This window comes from Convolutriloba macropyga, chromosome 7 (genome assembly GCF_964194025.1).
Source record: "Convolutriloba macropyga chromosome 7, txConMacr16.3, whole genome shotgun sequence".
In the NCBI taxonomy this organism is placed as follows: domain Eukaryota; kingdom Metazoa; phylum Xenacoelomorpha; order Acoela; family Convolutidae; genus Convolutriloba; species Convolutriloba macropyga.
The window spans coordinates 6,091,767-6,113,834 of NC_134474.1; the positions used below are offsets into that span (position 1 = coordinate 6,091,767).

The following is a 22,068-nucleotide window of genomic DNA, read 5'->3' on the forward strand; positions in this document are numbered from 1 at the left end:
ACACCATTTTATTCCCTTTCTCAGCTGAACTCTCACATCATTCCACCCCCTTAACAACTTACCCTCCATTCATACACCACATTACCCCCTTGGCAGCTTAACTCTTACTTCATTTTACCACCTCTGAACAAATAAACACCCCCAATCTTACACCATACCCCCTTGGCAGCCCAACTGTTACATCAATTATACCCTCTGAACAAATTACCCCCTCACTCTTATATCATTTTATCCCCTTTGGCAGATCAACCCTTACAAAATTTTACTCCCTATGAACAAACTACCCCCCACTCTTACACCCGTTAACCTCCCTTTCTGTCAGCTAAATTCTTACCTCATTTTACCTCCTCTAAACAAATTAAACCCCAATCTTACACCATACCCCCTGGCAGCCCAACTGTTACATCAATAATCCCCTCTGTACAAATTACCCCCTCACTCTTATATCGTTTTATCCCCTTTGGCAGATTAACTCTTACATCATTTTACTCCATGTGAACAAATTAACCCCCACTCTTACACCCGTTAAACCCGCTTTGTGGAAGCTCAATTCTTACCTCCTTTTACCTCCTCTGAACAAACTACCCGCTCACTCTTACACCATTTTATCCCACTTGGCAGCCCAGTTCTTACCTCATTTTACCCTCTGAACAAATACTCCCTCACTATTACACCAATTTACCCCCCTTGGCATTCCAACTCTTACATCATTTTACCCCCTCCGGAAAAATTACCCCCTCACTCTTACACCATTTTATCACCTTTGTCAGCTCAACTCTCACATCATTTCACCCCCCCCCCCCGAACACGTTACTCCCTACACATACACCACTTTGACCCTTGGCAGCTCAACTCTTACCTCGTTTTACCTCCTCTGATAAAATACAAATCACTCTTACACCTTTTTCCCCCTTGGCAACCCAACTCATACCTCATTTCACCCCCTCTGAACAAATTACTCCCTCACTCTTACATCCTTTTATCCCATTTGGCAGATCATCTCTTACATCATCTTACCCCCTCTGAAAAATATACCCTCACTCTTACACATTTTTAGCCCCCTGGCAGCGCAATTTTCAATTCATTTAACCCCCTCTGAACAAATAAGCCCTCAATCTCACACCATTTTACCCCCCTTGGCAGCTAAAGTCTTATATCATTTTACTCCCCTGAACAAATTGCCTCTCACTTTTACACCACTTTACCCCGCTCTTGGCAGCTCAACTCTTACCTCAATTTACCCAAATGACGTAAGATTTCGGGGGTAATTTCTCCATTACCCCCGAACTCTTACATCATTTTTACCCCTTTGACAGACCAAAAAGCTGTGAGAGTGGGGGGTTAACATGTATTTTACCGCCTCGGTCTTACACTTTTTTTACCCCCGTTGGAAGCCTTATGCAGCCAAAAAGACCTAACAGTTTTGCGCTGCATTATTCCAGAAAATCCTCACATTGCAGGCCCACTTTTACATCATTTTACAAACCTCTGAACGAACAAATTACCCCCTCTCTCTTACACCACTTTACCATCCTTGGCAGCTCAACTATTACATCATTTTGCCACTTCAATCTTACATTGTTTCAGCCCCCAAGCTTGAAGACTGCCAGTCTTTAGTCCACAACCTCTGTACACTCAGCTGGTTCTCCTTACCCTCCACACCATCAAAACTTGTCCAACTTGTGACGGTCTATAAATATGAATAGAAATTGTTAGAATTGCCCCCTCTCAACAAACCACCCTCTCACTCTTACCTCTTTTTACCCCTCAGAACAAATAACCCCAAAATAATACGCCACTATACCCCCTTGGCAGCTCAAATCTTTCCTCAATTTACCTCCTCTGAACAAACTACCCCCTCACTCTTACACTATTTTAACCCCTTGGCAGCTCATCTCTTTTTTCTCTTTACCACTCTGAACAAAATATCTCCTCAATCTTATACCATTTTACCCACTTGGCAACCGAGCTTCTTCCTCATTTTATCCTCTGAACAAATGCCTCCTCACTTTTACATCATCTTACCCCCTCTGAAAAAATACATCCTCACTCTTACACCATTTTACCCTCCTGGCAATCCAACTCTTACATCATTTTACCTCCTCTGAACAAATTAACCCCGCTCTTACATCATTTTATCCCCTCTGGCAGATCAACTCTTACATCATTTTACCCCTCTGAAAAATACAACCTCACACTTACACCATTTTGCTTCCATGGCAGCTCAACTTTTAACTCATTTTACCCCCTCTGAACAAACAACCACCTCACTCTTCACCGTTTTATCCCCCTTGGGAGCTCAATTCTTAATTCATTATACCCCCTCTGAACAAGTTACCCCTCAATCTTTTACTATTTTACCCCCCTTGGCAGCACAGCTCTTACCTCATTTTATCCCCTCTGAAAAATACCCTTCCTTCTTAAAATATTTTACACCCCTGGCAGCTCAAACTCTAATTCTTTTTACCCCCTCTGAACAAATTATCCCCTCACTCTTACAACATTTTATCCCTTTTGGCAACTCAACCCTTACATCATTTTAACCCCTCTGAACAAACAACCCCCTCACTCTTACACCATTTTATACCCCTTGGCAGCTCAATTCCTAATTCATTTTACCCCCTCTGAAAAAATTACCCCTCAATCTTGCACCATTTTAACCCCATGGCAGCCCAGCTCTTAACTCATTTTACCCGCTCTGAATAATACCCCTCCTTCTTACAATATTTTACACCCCTGGCAGCTCAACTTTTAATTCATTTCACCTCCTCTGAACAAATTACCTCCTCACTCTTATACCATTTTATTCTATTTGGCAGCTAAACCCTTATATCATTTTACCCCCTCTGAAAAAAATACCTTCACTCTTACACCATTTTGCCCCACTTGGCAGCTCAACTCTTACCTTATTCTACCTCCTCTGAAAAAATACACCCTCACTTTTACACCTTTTTAGCCCCCTGCCAGCTCAACTCTCTCATCATTTCACCCCCCCCCCCCACCCCCACTCTTACATCTCTTTACCCCTCAGAACAAAAAACCCCAAAATCTTACACCACTATACCCCCCTTGGCAGCTCAACTCTTACCTCATTTTACCTCCTCTGATAGAATACACCCTCACTCTCACACCATTTTACCCCCTTGGCAGCTAATAATTTACGTCATCTTACCTTCTCTGAACAAACTACCCCCTCACACCTACACCATTTTATCCCCCTTGGCGGCTCATCTCTCATTTATTTTTAACACTCTAATCAAATTACCCCCTCACTCTTACACCATTATATCCCCCTCGGCAACCCAGCTCTTAACTCATTTTACACTCTGAACAAATAACCCCTCACTGTTACACCATTTTATCCTCTTTGTCAGCTAAACTCTCACATCATTTCAACCCCCCTGAACATCTTACCCGACACTCATAGACCACTTTAGCCTCTTGGAAGCCCAGCTCTTACCTCATTTCACCCGCCCTAAACAAGTACCTCCTCAATCTTACACCATTTTATCCCCTTTGTCAGATCAACTCTCACTTCATTTCACCCCCTGAACACCTTACCCCCACCCATACGCCACATTATCCCCTTGGCATCAAAACTCTTACCTCATTTTGCCTCCTCTGATCAAATTAACCCCCTCACTCTTACATCATTTGATCCCCTGCAGCAGATCAACTCTTACATCATTTTACTCCCTATGCACAAATTACCCCCCATTCTTACGCCCGTAAACCCCCGTTCCTGGCAGCTTAACTCTTACCTCATTTTACCCCCTCTGAACAAACCACCCCCTCACTCTTTCACCATTTTAGCCCCCTTGGCAGCCCAGCTCTTACATCATTTTACAAACTCTGAAAAATACCCGCTCCTTCATACACTATTTTACCCCCCTGGCGACTCAAATTTTAGCCTATTTTAACTCCTCTGAAAAAATTACCCCCTCACTCTTATACCATTTTATCCCCATTTGCAGCTCAACTCTTATATCTTTTTACCGCCCTGAACAAATTACCCACCATTTTCGCACACCTTTACCCCCTCTTGACAGCTCAACTCTTACATTTTTTTATCCCCTCTGAAACATAGTTTTTCACTCTTACTATATTTAACCCCCCTGGCAGCTCAACTTTTAATTCATTTGACCCCATCTGAACAAATTACCCCCTCAGTATTAGAGCACTTTACACCCTTGGTAGCCCAACCTTTATCTCTATTAACCCCCTCTGAACAGATAACCACTTACTCTTACACCATTTTAACCCCCTTGGCAACCCAGCTCTTACCTCATTTTACCCCTTTCTGTAAAAATACACCATCACTCTTACACCATTTTACCCCCCTGGCAGCTCAACTTTTAATTCATTTTACCCCCTGAAAAAATTACCCCCACTCTTACACCTTTTTACCCCCCTTGGCAGCCCATCTCTTACATCATTTTACCCCCTTTGAAGAAACTACCCCTCATTCTTACACCATTTCACCTTTTTCCTCGCATTGCAGACCATTGCAGCCCACTCTTATTTGGCTATTTTAGTCACGGGAGGTAAATCCTCAAAAATCTTTCCATTGCATCCCACTCTTTCATGGCAATTTCTGCCAGGGGTGTAATTCCTCAAAAGTCCTCTCATTGCAGCCCACTCTTACTTGACAATTTTAGTCAGGGGAGGTAATTCCTGAAAAATCCTCCCATTGCTGCCCAGTGCAGCCCTCTCTTACAGGACTATTTTAGTCAGGGGATGTAACTCCTCAAAAGTCCTCCCATTGCAGCACAAGGCAGCCCACTCTTACATGGCAATTTTAGTTAGGGGGGTAATTCCTCAAAAGTCCTCCTATTACAGCCCAACTCTTACATCACTTTACCCCCTCTGAACAAAGAACCCCCCCCCACTTACATCAATTTACCCCCCATAGACAAATTACCCCCACTCTTACAACAAAATGGGAGGATTTTAGGGAGGACATTCGACCCGGGATATATGTTATCTCGTTTTAAAAAAATTTCGAAGAAGCAAAACAAGGGTTGAGCCCAGAAGGAAGTAGCGTAGGGTTGAGCCCAGAAGATTAATCTCGGACCGCGAAGGTCCGAAAATCAATAAGCGATTGAACATCACTGACTCGTGAGCTATGAATTGTCCACTACACTTACCCGAACGTATTGAACTATTAGAGGCACAACTTTGACAACCACCGAACATTTCCATGCTAAGTTCATAATTGTGATGGACCGTTCCCGGCGGTAGTGTAGGACCGGGACAATCCGTGGACCGACTGAAGCAAGCTTCTTCGTCGGATCCGAGGATCAAAAAGCAGTTTAATATTGGTGCCAGGCAATTCCCGACATGACAGATATTAAGCTGACAAGAACAGATACTACACATGATCTTAGCCAAAAGGCCGAGAAGCGATGATCTCCAATCAAATTCTTCAAAATTTGTGAGCTCAACTCAAACGTTGACAACCGTCTGAAGTCCAGAGCATATACAGTTGCTATTTTTGACTCAATATTTAAAACATTTGTTTCTTTTGACACAAAAAGAGCAATGTTGGACCATGTTAAACGTTCGTGAAACATCGTCAAAATTACAACTTTGAGAGTCCGATCAAGATCTTTTGGATCCTGCAAACGTCGACTTAGTTATCTGGACCTTTTGGTCTCAAATACTTGGTATCAAATGTGAATAGATTGACAAAATTATAACAAAGTGCTCATTTTGGACCATTTTGAGGCCTTATCAATAGTCCAGCTGAGTTGTCTGTACCATTAAGCCATTCATAATTCATACCACTGTTGTAATTTGAGAGCTGTGTATGATATAGAGCAAAAGAACAACAATATATAGCATTTGTTCGACTAGTATAATCGTACCATTTAAATCGACCATTTGTTGCAATAATGCCTAAGTTCCAATTCTAGGTTGCTCACTTTGATACGTGTTCAAAAGATGTCATAGCGTCCTTTTATATAACAAACTCACAAATCAACGGTTGTAATTGTGAAAATGTGCATGTCACCAAGGATAGAAGTTCCCTATCCCAGCGACCTCTGATCAAACCTCTCTGAGCAGATCTTTTTGCGACTACGTAAATTGGGTCGCGCATTACAACCCCCCCCGATGTGGGACCCAAGCTGGTCTGCTCAGTGGCTGATTGGGTCTGGAACAGAGTTGTTAGTTTTGATTTGCCAACTTTGATTCGCAGGCTGTGATTCGTCAACTCAATTGACAAATTTCTTTAGTTTTTCTATGACTTGATTTGGTCTAGTTGAACACTAAATCTCAGGACAATCCAGTTTATGTGCTACGGAATCCTCAGCCAGTTACCCAGGACTGATCGATGGGTTATTGCGGACATAATTGAATGGATACGATGACCAAGCTACGCTCAATCAACTTCGAGAGATCTCATTTTTGCGCATATAGGTACATGTCATCGCATGATAGGCACTGTCAATGCAGCTATCAAAGCATGTTTTTTTTCAATGGGGGGGGGGGGGGTTCGCTCCTATTTATAATGAAAAAACTTGCTTGTCTTGTGTTACAGGGTTCTGAGCAGTCGCAACTACTGTGAAAAGTTTCCAGTACTGGATTCGAACCAGCATCTCTTACTTGCAAGCCTAGTCATCAAACCATTACATTAATTTGTCTTAAGCTTTCGAAATTGGGCTTCTCTTATAACTCATTTGCATGTTCTTTCTTGTTCCTCAAGGCATCATTTATTTAGCCAAGTATGCATTGAACAAGTAGGCCTTCTTGTCAAGCTATGTCAAACTTATCTTAAGCACAATTTACATATTTTGTGTTGCTCACTCTCAACCTTCTAACTTAATGTCGACTGCTAATTTGTGGTGTGAAATGGAGACCTTTTTTACACCTCAGGGTGATCAAATTTTTCTTACTGGATCTAAAATTACGCAATCAACGTCCTGCCAGAAGAAGGTGACGTCATAGCCTAACCATTGTTCGAGATTATTAATAGACTAAATAAAGAAATGATAGAGGGGTGACACGTTAGAGTGGTGACACGTTTATAATTAGATAAACGTTTGGAGCAAATTTAATAAATTGTTCATGGGAGAGGAAGTTTATATAAATTATAAATATTTATATAAATATTATATAATTATAGAAATTAATTTGGGTTTTAACTATATAATCATAAGGGTTTGCTTTTTGAAAGAAATTAGTTTGGTTTGAAAATTGGACAGAATCCAGTATCTCATTTTTTTGCTGTACAAAATTTGGTTTGCAGTTGACCAAATTGAGACAAGTTTGGTTTCTTTTCTGCATAGGGTGAGTTTGGATCTTTACCGAAACACGCCTGTTGGAAACATCCCTCTTCACCACCTAGGAGCGTCCAGGAGCCTTGGAAAACCGATAGTACCAATATTTTTGTAAACTCCTCCCTAGCGCATTACAAGAATGGGTTTGCCTTCAATCGGAGCGGCGTATGCAACGCAGCCGCAGCCGCATTTCTTCCGGCTAAATTTTAGGCCAAGTTATTTAGCCATTTTCTCGATATCGGACAATACAATCGTAGCCTCGCCAGGATTATCGATAATAGGTTCTAGATCGCTTTAATATCCTAGGATCAAGTGCGGAGGTTCCCATGTTTTGCTCCAGCGACTTGGTCATTTGCTTGCATAATAGTGACGCAAGCAGTTTCTATTCGATTTATGTGGTTATACCTTTTATTTCTCGTGTTTAGTTTCATTTTTGGTTGATATTTTTTACCATTCGTACAGATATTTTGTCCCTCTTGCATTGTTTTGGTGAGAAATACTTGCGGAATAGAAGATCAGTGTTTTATTACTTTGAAGCTTGCTGAAGTAAAAAAAAATGAAAACGCTGTGAGCTAGGATAAAGCGAAACTAAGTAAAAAGCTTTTTGAGACAAATCTTTACCTAAATCCAAGAAAAAATCTTTGCAGAAAAAAACAAACCAAGCATGGACTGTGAATTGATTAGGAAAACCATTTGGAAGAGAATCAATCCGATCATAAAGTGAAAAAGCAGTAAACATCAAAGTCAAGTTACTGCTCGTATACTAAAAATTGGAGAACACATTTTTTGTATTCAATTCGAAATCGAGTTAAAAAATTAACACTAGAGGTGAAAACACTCTATCGACAAATTGTTTAATTGAATAATCAAGTAGAGTTCGAGCAACTTTTACGTAAAGGCTACTGTAAGCAACGTACTGTACAAAGGCAACGTTCAACGGAAAGTTTTCTACGATCAACGGTTCTACTTCACATCAAGGCAAAAAGTTATATCGCAAGGTTGAAGCATCTGTTTCGTAGCATCATCAAGGCAAAATAGCACATGGTAATGGCCCGGCAAATCTATCACTATTTGTTAGCAGGTATTTTGTCTGAGCCAATTTTCGGCTCAGATTGGTCACCGATACCTCTTTGAAACATAAAAGTATTAAGCCTAATAAGAGCGCAATCGATTTAGTATATTAATAGGCTCAACGTAACTTATCTTAAATGAACTTTTTCCGAGCTTTCTATGCCAAATAGAATGCATTTTGTGTGCACTTTATCCTTTGTAAGGCTTACATGGTTAAGAAAATGACGCAATAACTTTCTCGCTTGACCTTAATAGGTTGTTCATTTCTCGCTTTAAAAGCAGCATTGCTCATTTACGCGGTAACATCCTCCAGCCCGGAAGAAAACGTTGGGAGGGTTGGTACATGCATAACGAGTGGGCGGACGAGCGATCCGGACGACGTGCGTACGACGGCGGAGCGGGCGACACTGTCGGAGCCTTAACGCAGTTCTTCAATCCGAGCAGTTGGACAGTAACCCCTGGGGTTGCTTTCTTCCGCAATCCAAACTAAATCACCGACCTTGAGGTGCTGCTCGGCAGGCGTCTGCCACTTAGGTCTATGGTTCAGCGCAAGTACATACTCCTTCAGCCGACGTGCCCAAATTGCATTGGCGTAGGACTGTGCACGGGCGTACTGCTTACGATGATCGAACTCGTCGATGCCAACAATGGACGGAATTCCGGTTGCTTAGTTACCGAGTAGAAAATGATTAGGTGCTATTGGGCCTAGGTCGGATGGGTCGGCGCTTACGGACGTTAACGGACGTGCGTTTAGTGCGTGTTCAACGAGACAAAAAGTAGTGTTCAACACCTTATCTGTGAGGCGACGCGTACCGAAGATAGTGTACAGTATCCTTTTAAAACTACGAACTAACCTCTCCCAGATGCCACCTTGGCGTTCCGCACTGGGTGGATTGAACTTCCACTTAATGCCCTTGTGATTTTCTGTGTCCTGATTTCCAATCTTCAACTCGTAAGTACTCTGCGAAAATGGCAACACACACAACTAGGATTAAGTTAGAAACCAATTTTTCATAACACTTCTCAGGCATATATTTTTGCCTTAGATTTGGTTAATCAAAACGATTGAACTGGTAAACATATAGAGATCCCGTATTGTGTGATCTGTAGACCCAGTTCAATTGAGAAGAAATGCAAAACTAGGTTAGTTAAATTAGTTAATGCATCGGTAAGTACAGCAGAGCGGATATACAGTTACAAAAGCAAACTGCATAAACGAAGTATCAGGACAGATTTTGTAACCATTCAGAACGAACTGGGCGGTGTAAAGTTTTCTTTGTGAAACACAAGGAGAGCAGCCGTTACAAAGAAAATGACGCAATAACTTTCTCGCTGGACTTAAATAGGTCGTTCATTTCTCGCTTTAAAAGGCGCATTGCTCTTTTACGCGGTAACAAACACTGAAAAGTTCGCTTTTCGATCCATTTCTTATTTCAGCGCGACTCGAAATCCTCAGGTCAATATAACTTATGAAATCATGAAAAAGCATGAACAAATCATTAAAAGCTAACGCCCCACGCACGACATTTCGTCGCAACAATTGCACCAGCAGCATTAATAGCCGAAATGGAGGGAACACTGTAAGTTGCTACAAATATACTACGTTTGTTGAAGTTTTGTGATGGACCGTACCCGGCGCTAGTATAGGACTGGGACGATCCGTGGACCGACTGAAGCAAGCTTCTTTGTCGGATCCGAGGATCAAAAAGCAGTTTAATATTGGTGCCGGGCAATGCCCGACATGCCAGATATTACGCTGACAAGAACAGATACTACACATGATCTTAGCCAAAAGGCCGAGAAGCGATAATCTCCAATCAAATTCTTCGAAATTTGTGAACTCAACTCAAACGTTGACAACCGTCTGAAGTCCAGAGCATATACAGTTGCTCTTTTTGACTCAATATGTAAAACATTTGTTTCTTTTGACACAAAAAAAGCAATGTTGGACCATGTTAAACGTTCGCGAAACATCGTCAAAGTCACAATTTTAGAATCCGATCAAGATGTTTTGGATCCTACAAACGTCGATTTAGTTATATCGACCTTTTGGTCTAAAATAATTGGTTCCAAATGTGAATAGATTGACAAAATTATAACAAAGTGCTCATTTTGGACCATTTTGAGGCCTTATCAATAGTCCAGCCGAGTTGTCTGTACCATTAAGCTATTCATAATTCATACCATTGTCGTAATTTGAAAGCTGTGTATGATATAGAGCAAAAGAACAACAATATATAGCATTTGTTCGACTTGTATAATCGTACCATTTAAATCGACCATTTGTTGCAATAATGCCTAAGTTCCAATTCTGGGTTGCTCATTTTGATGCGTGTTCAAAAGATGTCATAGCGTCCTTTTATACAACAAACTCACAAATCAACGGTTGTAATTGTGAAAATGTGCATGTCACCAAGTATAGAAGTTCCCTATCCCAGCGACCTCTGATCAAACCTCTCTGAGCAGATCTTTTTGCGACTACGTAAATTGGGTCGCGCATTACAACCCCCCCCCCGATGTGGGACCCAAGCTGGTCTGCTCAGTGGCTGATTGGATCTGGAACAGAGTTGTTAGTTTTGATTTGCCAACTGTGATTCGCCGGCTGTGATTCGCCAACTCAATTGACAACAAATTTCTTTAGCTTTTCTATGACTTATTTGGTCTAGTTTGAACACTAAATCTCAGGACAATCCAGTTTATGTCCTACAGAATCCTCAGCCAGTTACCCAGGACTGATCGATGGGTGATTTCGGACATAATTGAATGGATACGATGACCAAGCTACGCTCAATCAACTTCGAGAGATCTCATTTTTGCGCATATAGGTACATGTCTTCGAATGATAGGCACTGCAATGATGCTATAAATTTTAATGCAGCTATCAAAGCATGTTTTTTTTTCAATGGGGAGGGGGGTTCGCTCCTATTTATGAGGAAAAAACTTGCTTGTATTGTGTTACAGGGTTCTGAGCAGTCGCAACTACTGTGAAAAGTTTCCAGTACTGGATTCGAACCAGCATCTCTTACTTGCAAGCCTAGTCTGCTAACCATTACATTAACTTGTCTTATGCTCTCGAACTTGGGCTTCTCTTATAACCCATTTGCATGTTCTTTTTTGTTCCTCTAGGCATCATTTATTTAGCCAACTATACGCTGAACAAGTAGAGCTTCTTGTCAAGCTATGTCAAGCTTATCTTAAGCACAATTTACATATTTTGTGTTGCTCACTCTCAACTTTCTAACTTAATGTCGACTGCTAATTTGTGGCGTGAAATGATAGAGGTGTGAAACGGAGACCTTTTTTTACACCTCAGGGTGATCAAATTTTTCTTACTGGATCTAAAATTACGCAATCAACGTCCTGCCAGAAGAAGGTGACGTCATAGCCTAACCATTGTTCGAGATTATTAATAGACTAAATAAAGAAATGATAGAGGGGTGAAACGATATAGGGGTGAAGTGATGGAGGGGTGACACGTTTCTAATTAGATAAATGTTTGGAGCATATTTAATAAATTGTTCATGGGAGAGGAAATTTATATAAATTATAAATATTCATATAAATATTTTGTAATTCTAGAAATTAATTTGGGTTTTAACTATATAATCATAAGTGTTTGCTTTTTGAAGGAAATTAGTTTGGGTTGAAAATTGGACAGAGATCAGTATTTCATTTTTTGTTGTACAAAATTTGGTTTGCAGTTGACCAAATTTAGAAAAGTTTGGTTTATTTTCTGCATAGGGTGAGTTTGGATCTTTACCTAAACACGCCTGTTGGAAACATGCCTCTTCACCACATAGGAGCGTCCAGGAGCCTTGGAAGTCGGATAGTACCAATATTTTTGTAAAATCCTCCCTCGCGCATTACAGGAATGGGTTTGCCTTCAATTGGAGCGGCGCAAGCAACGCTGCCGCAGCCGCATTTCCTCCTGCTAAATTTTAGGCCGCGTTAATTACCCATTTCCTCGATATCGGACAATCGTTCGTAGCCTCGCCAGGATTATCGATAAAAGGTTCTATATCGTTTTAATATCCTAGGATCAAGTGCGGAGGTTCCCAAGTTTTGCTCCAGCGACTTGGTCATTTGGTTGCATAATAGTGAAGCAAGCAGTTTCTATTCAATTTATGTGGTTATACCTTTTATTTCTGGTGTTTAGTTTCATTTTTGGTTTATATTTTTTTATCATTCGCACATATATTTTGTCCCTCTTGCATTGTTTTGGTGAGAGACACTTGCGGAATAGAAGATCAGTGTTTTATTACTTTGAAGCTTGCTGAAATTAAATAAATATGAAAATGCTGTGAGCTAAGGTAAAGCAAAACTAAGTAAAAAACTTTTCGAGACAAATCTTAACCAAAAAAAGAAATCTTTGCAAAAAAAATTAGACCAAGCATGGACTGTGAATTGATTAGGAAAACCATTTGGAAGAGAATCAATCGGATCATAAATTAAAAAATCAGTAAACATCAAAGTCAAGTTACTGCTCGTGGACTAAAAATTTGAGAACACATTTTTTCTGGTCAATTCGAATTCGAGTTAAAAAATTAACACTAGAGGTGAAAACACTCTATCGACAAATTGTTTAATTGAATAATCAAGTAGAGATCGAGCAACTTTTACGTAAAGGCTACTGCAAGCAACGTACTGTACAAAGGCAACGTTCAACGGAAAGTTTTCTATGATCAACGGTTCTACTTCACATCAAGGCAAAAAGTTATATCGTAAGGTTGAAGCATCTGTTTCGTAGCATCACCAAGGCAAAAAAGCACATCGTTATGGCCCGGCAAATCTATCAGTATTTGTTAGCAGGTATTTTGTCTGAACCGATTTTCGGCTCAGATTGGTCACCGATACTTGTTTGAAACATAAGGGTATTAAGCCTAATAAGAGCGCAATCGATTTAGTATATTAATAGTATCAACGTAAATTATCTTAAATGAACTTTTTCCGAGCTTTCTATGCCAAATAGAATGCATTTTGTGTGCGTTTTATCCTTTGTAAGGCTTACTTGGTTAAGAAAATGACGCAATAACTTTCTCGCTTGACCTTAATAGGTTGTTCATTTCTCGCTTTAAAAGCCGCATTGCTCATTTACGCGGTAACATCCTCCAGCCCGGAAGAAGATGTTGGGAGGATTGGTACATGCATAACGAGTGGGCGGACGAGCGATCCGAACGACGTGCGTACGACGGCGGAGCGGGCAACACTGTCGGAGCCGTAACGCAGTTCTTCAATCCGAGCACTTGGACAGTAACACCTGGTGTTGCTTTCTTCCGCAATCCAAACTAAATCACCGACCTTGAGGTGCCGCTCGGCAGGCGTCTGCCACTTAGGTCTATGCTTCAGCGCAGGTACAAACTCCTTTAGCCAACATGCCCAAATTGCATTGGCGTAGGACTGTGCTCGGGCGTACTGCTTACGATGATCGAACTCGTCGATGCCAACAATGGACGGAATTCCGGTTGCTTGGTTACCGAGTAGAAATTGATTAGGTGCTATTGGGCCTAGGTCGGATGGTCGACGCTTACGGACGTTAACGGACGTGTGTTTAGTGCGTGTTCAACGAGACAAAAAGTAGTGTTCAACACCTCATCTGTGAGGCGACTTGTACCGAAGATAGTGTACCGTACCCTTTTAAAACTACGAACTAACCTCTCCCAGATGCCACCTTGGCGTTCCGCACTGGGTGGATTGAACCTCCACTTAATGCCCTTACGTGCAAGTTCCCTGGCGATGTTGAGCGTGTTTCATTATTGAATACATTCACGGAGCTCTTTCTCCGCTCCAATGAAGTTCGTACCAATATCCGATCAAATCATATCAGGATTACCCCGACGGGAGACGAATCGCTCCACTCCAATTACACAGGAACTGGTGTCCATGTACGGGGCGGCTTCAACATGGACAGCACGAGTAGCCAAATAATTGGAGAGAAATCCCCACCTCTTCTCCGTAATCCGACGAATGGGCGGAAGAATGGGCCGAAGAATGGGCCGAAGAATGGGCCGAAGTAATTAACCCCTGTGTTGGCAAAGGGAGGAGACTGGTATGCGCGTCTCTCCTTTGGAAGGTCTGCCACAATAGGTTGAATGGTTGCAGCACGGAGATTTCTACACAAGACGCAGTTTCATTTGATGGAACGCAGTGTGTAAAGTAGTTCGAGGATGGCATAACTTTCCTGTACCTTTCATCGTAAGTAATCGATGCCCTGATGATGGTTCTTCAAATGAGTATGCCACAGGAACAGTTCAACAAAGGTATGACGCGCATCCAGCACGATAGGATGCTTAGTGTTAAAGTCAATTTCCACTAACCGTTGGAGTCGACCAGAAGAAGGGATGAGACCATGAAGTCCGATAAACGGAGTAAGCTGAGCAATGCGGCTGCTCCTCTTAACGAAGTTTTTGTCCAGAAGATCCCTTCTTTCGGTATTAAAGGACTCTCCTTGAACCAGGTACTGGAGATGACGCTAGGTTTCGTCAAGCTCAACAGCGTCCGCTATGCTGCCGTCTACGGTACGGTAACTTTCATGAGATGGTAAAAGATAGAGCACATATGCGGTGACACGAAGTAGTTTTTGATAAGAACTGAATTTATCGAAGGGGATTAGATTAATGCCTTGCTCCTTAAGGGGATTGGTTACGGATGCGGCTAAAGATGAGATGGAGTCATCATCTTGTTCCTTGGTTACAACGCCGAGGTTGATGTTATCAACGACGTCAGTACTCGGTACGAAAGGGAATTGCATAGTTCTCAAGAATTCAGGACCCCTCACCCAGCTACTCGATTGCAAAACTTCAGCGGACACACCAAGCGTGACAGCATCTGCCGGATTATCACAAGTTGCGACGTGGTTCCATTGGTCAACGCTGGTGATCTACAGAACTTCACTAACACGATTTGCAATGAATATTGGGTGTTTATTGGTTGATTTTATCCGCTGCAAGACGATGGTACTATCTGTCCACATAAACACTTTATCCACAGTAACCATTACTGCGTGACAGATTTCGCTTTTTAAGCGGGTAGCGAAGAGAGCGGCTTGCAGTTCCAACTTAGGAACTGTCATTACCTTCATAGGTGCAATACGGGCCTTGACCAAGACAAACGCCAGCTCTGATATAATGTCACCGGAGGTGCAAGTTTCTTGAGCCCTAAGAAAACCTACTGCACTGAATACGTCTTGCGAGCAATCATCAAACATGTGGAGTTCAAGATGATGGAACGGTCCTGAAAATTAACTTCTCGGTATAGTGATCTATACTAACCGCGGCAGTTCAACACACCAGGCAAGGAATCTGTCAACTGTGTCTTTAGATAACTCGTCGTTCCAGTTTTGTCCATTGACACGCCAAATGTCTTTCAAGATTAACCGAGCACCAACAGTAAATGGTGCGACAAGACCAATTGGTTTGTAGACATTTGACACAAGGCTTAACACCAAGCGATGTGTTAAATTTTTTGTGACGGTGCTGTTAGTACCTCTACTCACAACCAGAGTATCGTTGTTGTGAGCCCACTTGAGCCCAAGCACGTGCATTGATTCCTCCTTGAACGAAACGATGACCTTCGGTTCAGTAGATTGAGCAGACCAGGGACGGCTTTCGCAGCTTCTGGGTTAGTCCTTCGCATTATCACTTGCCGTGCGTTGAAGTGCGTAGTTGGCGCAGGTGGGAGAATCTTTTGCCCCAAAGATGTGGCGTGGGTACTGGTGTGCCAAAACATTTGATTTGGGGTCCTCCCGCCACAAAAGTGCAATGATGGCTGATCACATGGTAACACTCCAACTTGGAGGAACACCCTCGATGTCGGCGGATACGGCAAATGGATGTTGTCTGAACCGTAGGAGTACATAGATTAGGTTTTGTAGTAAGTCAGTCCAGTGAATAATGACTTATTCAGAGATGCTACATGGATTGTAGCTGCTCGGTTTAGGACCCTACGAATCTTGCCCGGCTTGTTCGCACAGAACTCAAGCTGTATAAAGTTTTATCAGGTTAACAAGCGGTATCGCACAGAACTAAAACCGTGGTATCTTTACCAGAAGAGCTCGTCAACTGTACTTCAGTCACCTGAAGGAGGCTTTTCTCATTACTCACAGATGACAAAGTAGTGGTCTTACTCGATGATTGGACACTCGAAAGTTTACTTTGATTTGCGCCAGCATTAGAATTACTATTGTTGTTTGAAGGGAATTTTGATAGATAAACCCTCTCAGCTTCATTAAGAAGTGTTTTATGGGAGCTGTTGCAACCGTCCTTCCTGCATTTGCTAGGGTTTAGGCATTGTCTAAACATATGGTTCTCTCTCAATCATGAGAAGCACAGTTTTTCTTCCGCCACTGCATTTGCTCGTTGAGTGGGAGACTTTTCTTTAACTACCCTACACTCACAGATGCAGTGGTTACCTTTACACAAAAAGCAGCGAGGGGTTGGAGGCTTTGCCGATGTTGAGGCTGGCCTCTGAGTGCCCTTAGATTGCGTATTAGCAGCAAAATTTCTTGAGGCTACTTTGGTATTTACTACTGAGTTGGTGTTATCCTCAGTTCTTGCCTTCGATGAAGTTTGTTTCATTAAATCATGTGCCTCCGCCTTCTCTTTCAAACAATCGTTAATGTCAAGGAGTGTTGGCTGAACCCAGTGTTTCTTCACTGTGAAGAGTGACCAAAACTCTTTCAGATTGGGCGGCGATTTTTGCACAGCCGTGTTAAGAAGTGAGGCGCTCTTAAGGTCTGAGTCATATGAAAGTGATTTAAAGACCCCAACAAGACTCGAAATTGTTGCAGAATAGTGTATGATGTTATTACTATTGTGCATCTTTGGTGGAGGAAAGAGTGGAGTTTGTCTAAGTGTGAATTGACTACTACCTGTGGTTGGCCAAATTTACGTTCAAGTGTGTTAAGTGCTTTCTTATACATTACACCACAGTATGCGAACTCAGCAATAGCGGTTTTAGCTTTTTCAGCTGCAAGAGTTTTTAAGTATGTTAACTTGACAACAAAATTGTCCGAACCATTCATGCCACTGCAGAGAATCACCATGGTACTGTGACAACTTCCACTGGGGCAATGGATTGTTCTTCTTACATGTGATTTCGTCCGCCAACTGCTTTATCAAATCCGCGGAGTCCAAAGAGGGAGCCGAAGGTGTGGGATGCGGCGGGCCACCCCAACACAACGGGTTTGGAACGGTAGCTCCATACGTTGGCGGAATGATTGGAGTGACAAAGGTGGGGGCGGTACCTGTGGAAGAAGTAAATGGATTCGCTTGCATGAAGTCTGATGTTACGAAATTTTGAGGCCCTGCTGCTGCTTGCACATGAGAGGAGAGGAGCGATGTAGTGATATGAGGGTTGGTTAACGGGGCTGGTTGTACGGTGTATAAGTTTGCAGACGTACGTACAAGTGATACTGCATTAGATGAGACTGCTGCCGGAAAACGCCACACATTTGGATACGGAGGAGCAGGAGGTACGTGGGTTATAGGGCCAAAATTTTGGGGCTGAAATCTTTTTTGTGGGGGCGTTGGATGAAGTAATTGTGGTACAAAAGCATTTGCGGAGGAAATGAATTGTGCAGGTGGAGATTGGGGTAACAGATTGACATTATTCGCCAAAGAGTTATTGGCGGGTAGTGAGAGTGGTTGTGGCTGCGAAGGAGCAAAGCGGAATGCTGGCGGGATTAACGGGAAATGCGGTGGTACGGGGTTTAAAACGGGGGAAGGGGCGCTGGTACCTTTATGTTTGCTTGTGGCGGATTAGGTGCTAGCGGAGCATTGTCGAGTGTATTTAAAGGTGGTGAATGCAGAGGACTGAATAAATTCAATTGTCTCGGCATGCTCGACCTGCGAGGGAATTGATATCTGTAAACCATCGAAGTGCATTGTTGCTTGAGGCAGTTGTCGGGCTGTGTTTGGGGCGTTTAGGTGAGTTGGCATACCAAAGTTTATTGGGGTTGATGGAGGAGTACATTGAGGCTGTTGCTGCTCTTGCATGATGTTGTTTGCAACATGTGCATTATAAGTTACATTGGTTCTACTACTTGGTTCGTGCGGCTCATGGACAGGGAGGTTGATTTTACTTGACCATGTGTATTGACACTAGAGTTTGAGTTTAGAGGTTGAGTTGAAGAAGGACGTTGGACAATTGCTTGGTTGATTTGGGCGATGGAAGCAGAAAAGTGCAAACTCGGTTTATTTGCATCATCTGCCATATTCCCGGCCGGTGACGAATTGACCCAATCTTGAACAGGTTTCTTGGTCTTGAGTGAAATTTTTTCCGTAAAGAACTGGCTCATTTTGCCAACACCAGACCCGTCTGCTGATGATTTTGTCATCATCTCAATTTCGCCAACGGCTGCAGCGGATACTTGCTGGCAATGATTCTCCACAAGCTGCTCAATTTCCAATTACAATTACTATTACAAAAGTACACACACACATACAACAACACAACACAAATGTGTTAAACCGAACCCTAGTGTGACGGTTTGCCTAGCAAACCGCCGAAAAGCAATATTGTTCGTCGAGTGCATAACCACCCGCTGAAAGAGAGAAAGAAGGAGCGGTGAGCGCAGAGAGCGCAACAAGGGACAGAACGGGAGGCGGGACGGACGGGAAGAGACGCCGAGCGAGTAACGCACGACGCAACGGGAAAACGGACGGACGAACGGGAACGTTGGGCGAACAGCGCGCAACGAAGCGGGAAAATGACACTGGCGGGGCGGAAACGTCGGGCGAACGGCGCGCGACGAAACGGGAAAACAAAACGGACGAGAAGGAGACGTCGGGCGGACAGCGCTCAACGAAACGGTAAAACGGTACGGACGGGACGGAATTGTCGAGCGGGTAGCGGGCAACGGGATGGAAAGCCGGGATGGCACGGAAAGAGGGAGACGGTAAGCCACGAGCGAGGAGGCGGAAAGAACAATGCTAGTAGACTACAGCAACAAACTCAACCAAACAAACTAGCCGTAACTCCAGAATAACCTAAAGTCCCACCCTAAAAAGAGGGAGAGAAGCTACTGCCAGGTAAACTAGCACAAACAATATAGTGCTTTATCTACGGCATCAAAACATCAAACAATTTGCGGCAACGAAGTAGTATAAACAAAAGTCGAAAAGGTCAGAATATGTATTAGCCGTAACTCCAGAACAAACTTAAGTCACACCCTAGCAAACCACTAAACCTAGACCAACAAAAGTGCATACTACCAAAATTAATCAAGCTACAACAAATTGCTAGCAAACAAGTGTGGTGAGAGTCACGAAACAAACCAGCAGTAACTCCAGAATGAACTTAAGTCACACCCTAGCAAGGAACAAGACTAAACAACACACCAGCATAGCAGCAGAAAAAAATTACTACAGCAAAAACACAACAAACTATATCATACAACAGATAAACGGGGGATAGAAAAAACACGGCGACACGGAAACAAAAAAAACGGAAACGGAAAATTGAAAACAGATAACCTGCGGAAAACGGACGGTAGTAAATAACTCAAAAATGGGGAGAGCGAAACGTTTAGTAAGGCGCTATTGGAGAGAACCAACTACAAACTAACCCGTAAATCGTGAGTAAACTAAGTCCCACCGCCAGTCAGCGGGTAAACTCCCACAACAACGCAAAACTAATTGACATTCAGGTTATCAAATGCTTGAGTGAGTTCCGCCTCCTCAAACGCATGACGGGTTCGAAGCGTTTTACGACGGCGCTTAGAAAGTTTTTTGGTCGGGAGAGTGTTATCAAGGACCGAAGGTTGTTCTTATGTGCTAACACTAGAGTGAGTGTTTTCAACTGAAGCGCAGGCTTCTGATGTAACGCTTTGTACTCTTTAAGTAAACTAGGGTCTTGCTGTTTACGTCTAGACACAATATCTTTCACTATATGGATTGTAACTAGAGTTCTACGCATGAACTGATTATGCATATCAGGAGTTCCTTCTCTGGGGCAATACACTATAGCTTCTATAAGCTTCTGGTACTTTTCAAGCACTGCAATGAGCTGCGAAGGTGTTAAAGGCTCATTGTTATTACTGCGATGACGGGACAATGAATTGTTCACAACATCATGCCAAATAACTAGCCTCTTTTTATCACGCAAGAAATGGCTCAATTTGAACTGAGCAGTTTTTTGTACTTTCACCGCGTGAGGGTTGAAACTCAGACCCGGTAATGCCTAAATCTTTTTTTTATAGTGCTCTTGTAACGCTTGAGGCGATGTTTTTATGGCATGATGCAGTGAGCTGGCGGCTAATATAAAAACCATATAATGTTTTTACAGCATAACTGATTTGAGTTATTTGGAATATTTGGAACCAACAAAGCCACCATTAAAAGGCCTTTTTGTCAATACAAATGTACAGTTATCATTTGTAGGCTTTTAGAATATACCTCCTAAATTTTTTGTAATTTCTGTTATTTTGAATCCAGATATATAAAAAAGTTTCTCAGCTCCCTTCTCGAAAAAAATACTCTTTTTCGCTGAGACTTGTCAAGATAGTACTAAATGCTTTTCCTTACAATCTGGCGGAAAAGGATTTGTGAATTTCAGAAGCTTTGCTCAAACTTCGAACCTTGATGATTTTTAAACTCAAAATTATCAGGGATAGGTTATCAGTAATCAAAGGAAATTACCCGAAAAAAAGAGTATGAGTCAAATTAAGAGGAGTTAGCTAGATTTGCCGGTTATAAATCAATTTACGGCAATCAGAAACGTTTTTCAAAATAAGTTATTTTTTGGAAGAGTCTTACAGTTTTTTGCTTGTGCCACTATTTTCAGTAACCCTTCTCTTCTAAGTAGCATCAGAGAAGAACTGAATAGCATCAAATAGGGCAGGAATGATAACACCGCAACTGAGGAGTGAACACATCATTGTAGTCTAGCTGAAGGCACCCTTGCACATTTTTTGTCTGAATATTCTGATATTCGGCACTGCCCTAGTCCAATCTGCAGATTGTCAATTGTTGGATGATTATAACAATAAACGAGGACTAGTGCAAATGTGTTGAGAGAGAACTTCAGCGTAAAAATCTCCCGAATGGATATAAAGTAAAGCGAATAAAGATTTTGGTGACTTAGGTGGTAGTCAAGTTTCTCCAGATTTAACCAAGGAAAAGTGATGGGGGCATAAAGCAGCCATTAATGCGTTCAGAGGTAGAGGGAATAGACTTGCCATTAATTTCGCACACTTGTTTTTAGATTATTTATGCACCGGAATCTGACAATGCAGACCGACACCCCGTTTTAATTTAATACGAATTGGGGTTTTCTTTAAAATCGGTGGTTCGAAAGATGAGCGGCGCAAAAAAATAAAGATGAAAACACTCTATCGACACATTGTTTAATTGAATAATCAAGTAGAAATCGAGCAACTTTTACGTAAAGGCTACTGTAGGCAACGTACTGTACAAAGGCAACGTTCAATGGAAGGTTTTCGCTGATCAACGGTTCTAGTTCACATGGTGGCAAAAAGTTATATCGCAACATTTAAGCATCTGTTTCGTAGCATCATCAAGGCAAAAAAGGCACATCGTAATGGCCCGGCAAATCTATCGGTTTTTGTAAGCAGGTATTTTGTCTGAGTCAATTTTCAGCTCAGATTGGTCACCGATACGTTTTTGAAACATGAAAATTTTAAGCCTAAAAAGAGCGCAATCGATTTAGTATATTAATAGGCTAGGCTCAACGTAAATTATGTTAAATGAAGTTTTTCGAG

At 42.1% G+C, this 22,068-nt stretch overlaps 2 non-coding genes across 2 annotated transcripts; both read right to left on the reverse strand.

Annotated features, from left to right (window-relative positions):
* Window positions 1–5,215: 5,215 nt before the first annotated feature.
* On the reverse strand, window positions 5,216–5,407 carry LOC142343337 (U2 spliceosomal RNA). Its single transcript, XR_012759208.1, has one exon. It is a non-coding gene; the product is annotated as a U2 spliceosomal RNA (small nuclear RNA).
* Window positions 5,408–9,967: 4,560 nt separating this feature from the next.
* Window positions 9,968–10,159, reverse strand: LOC142343336 (U2 spliceosomal RNA). The gene has a single exon (XR_012759207.1). It is a non-coding gene; the product is annotated as a U2 spliceosomal RNA (small nuclear RNA).
* Between the last annotated feature and the right edge of the window lie 11,909 nt (window positions 10,160–22,068).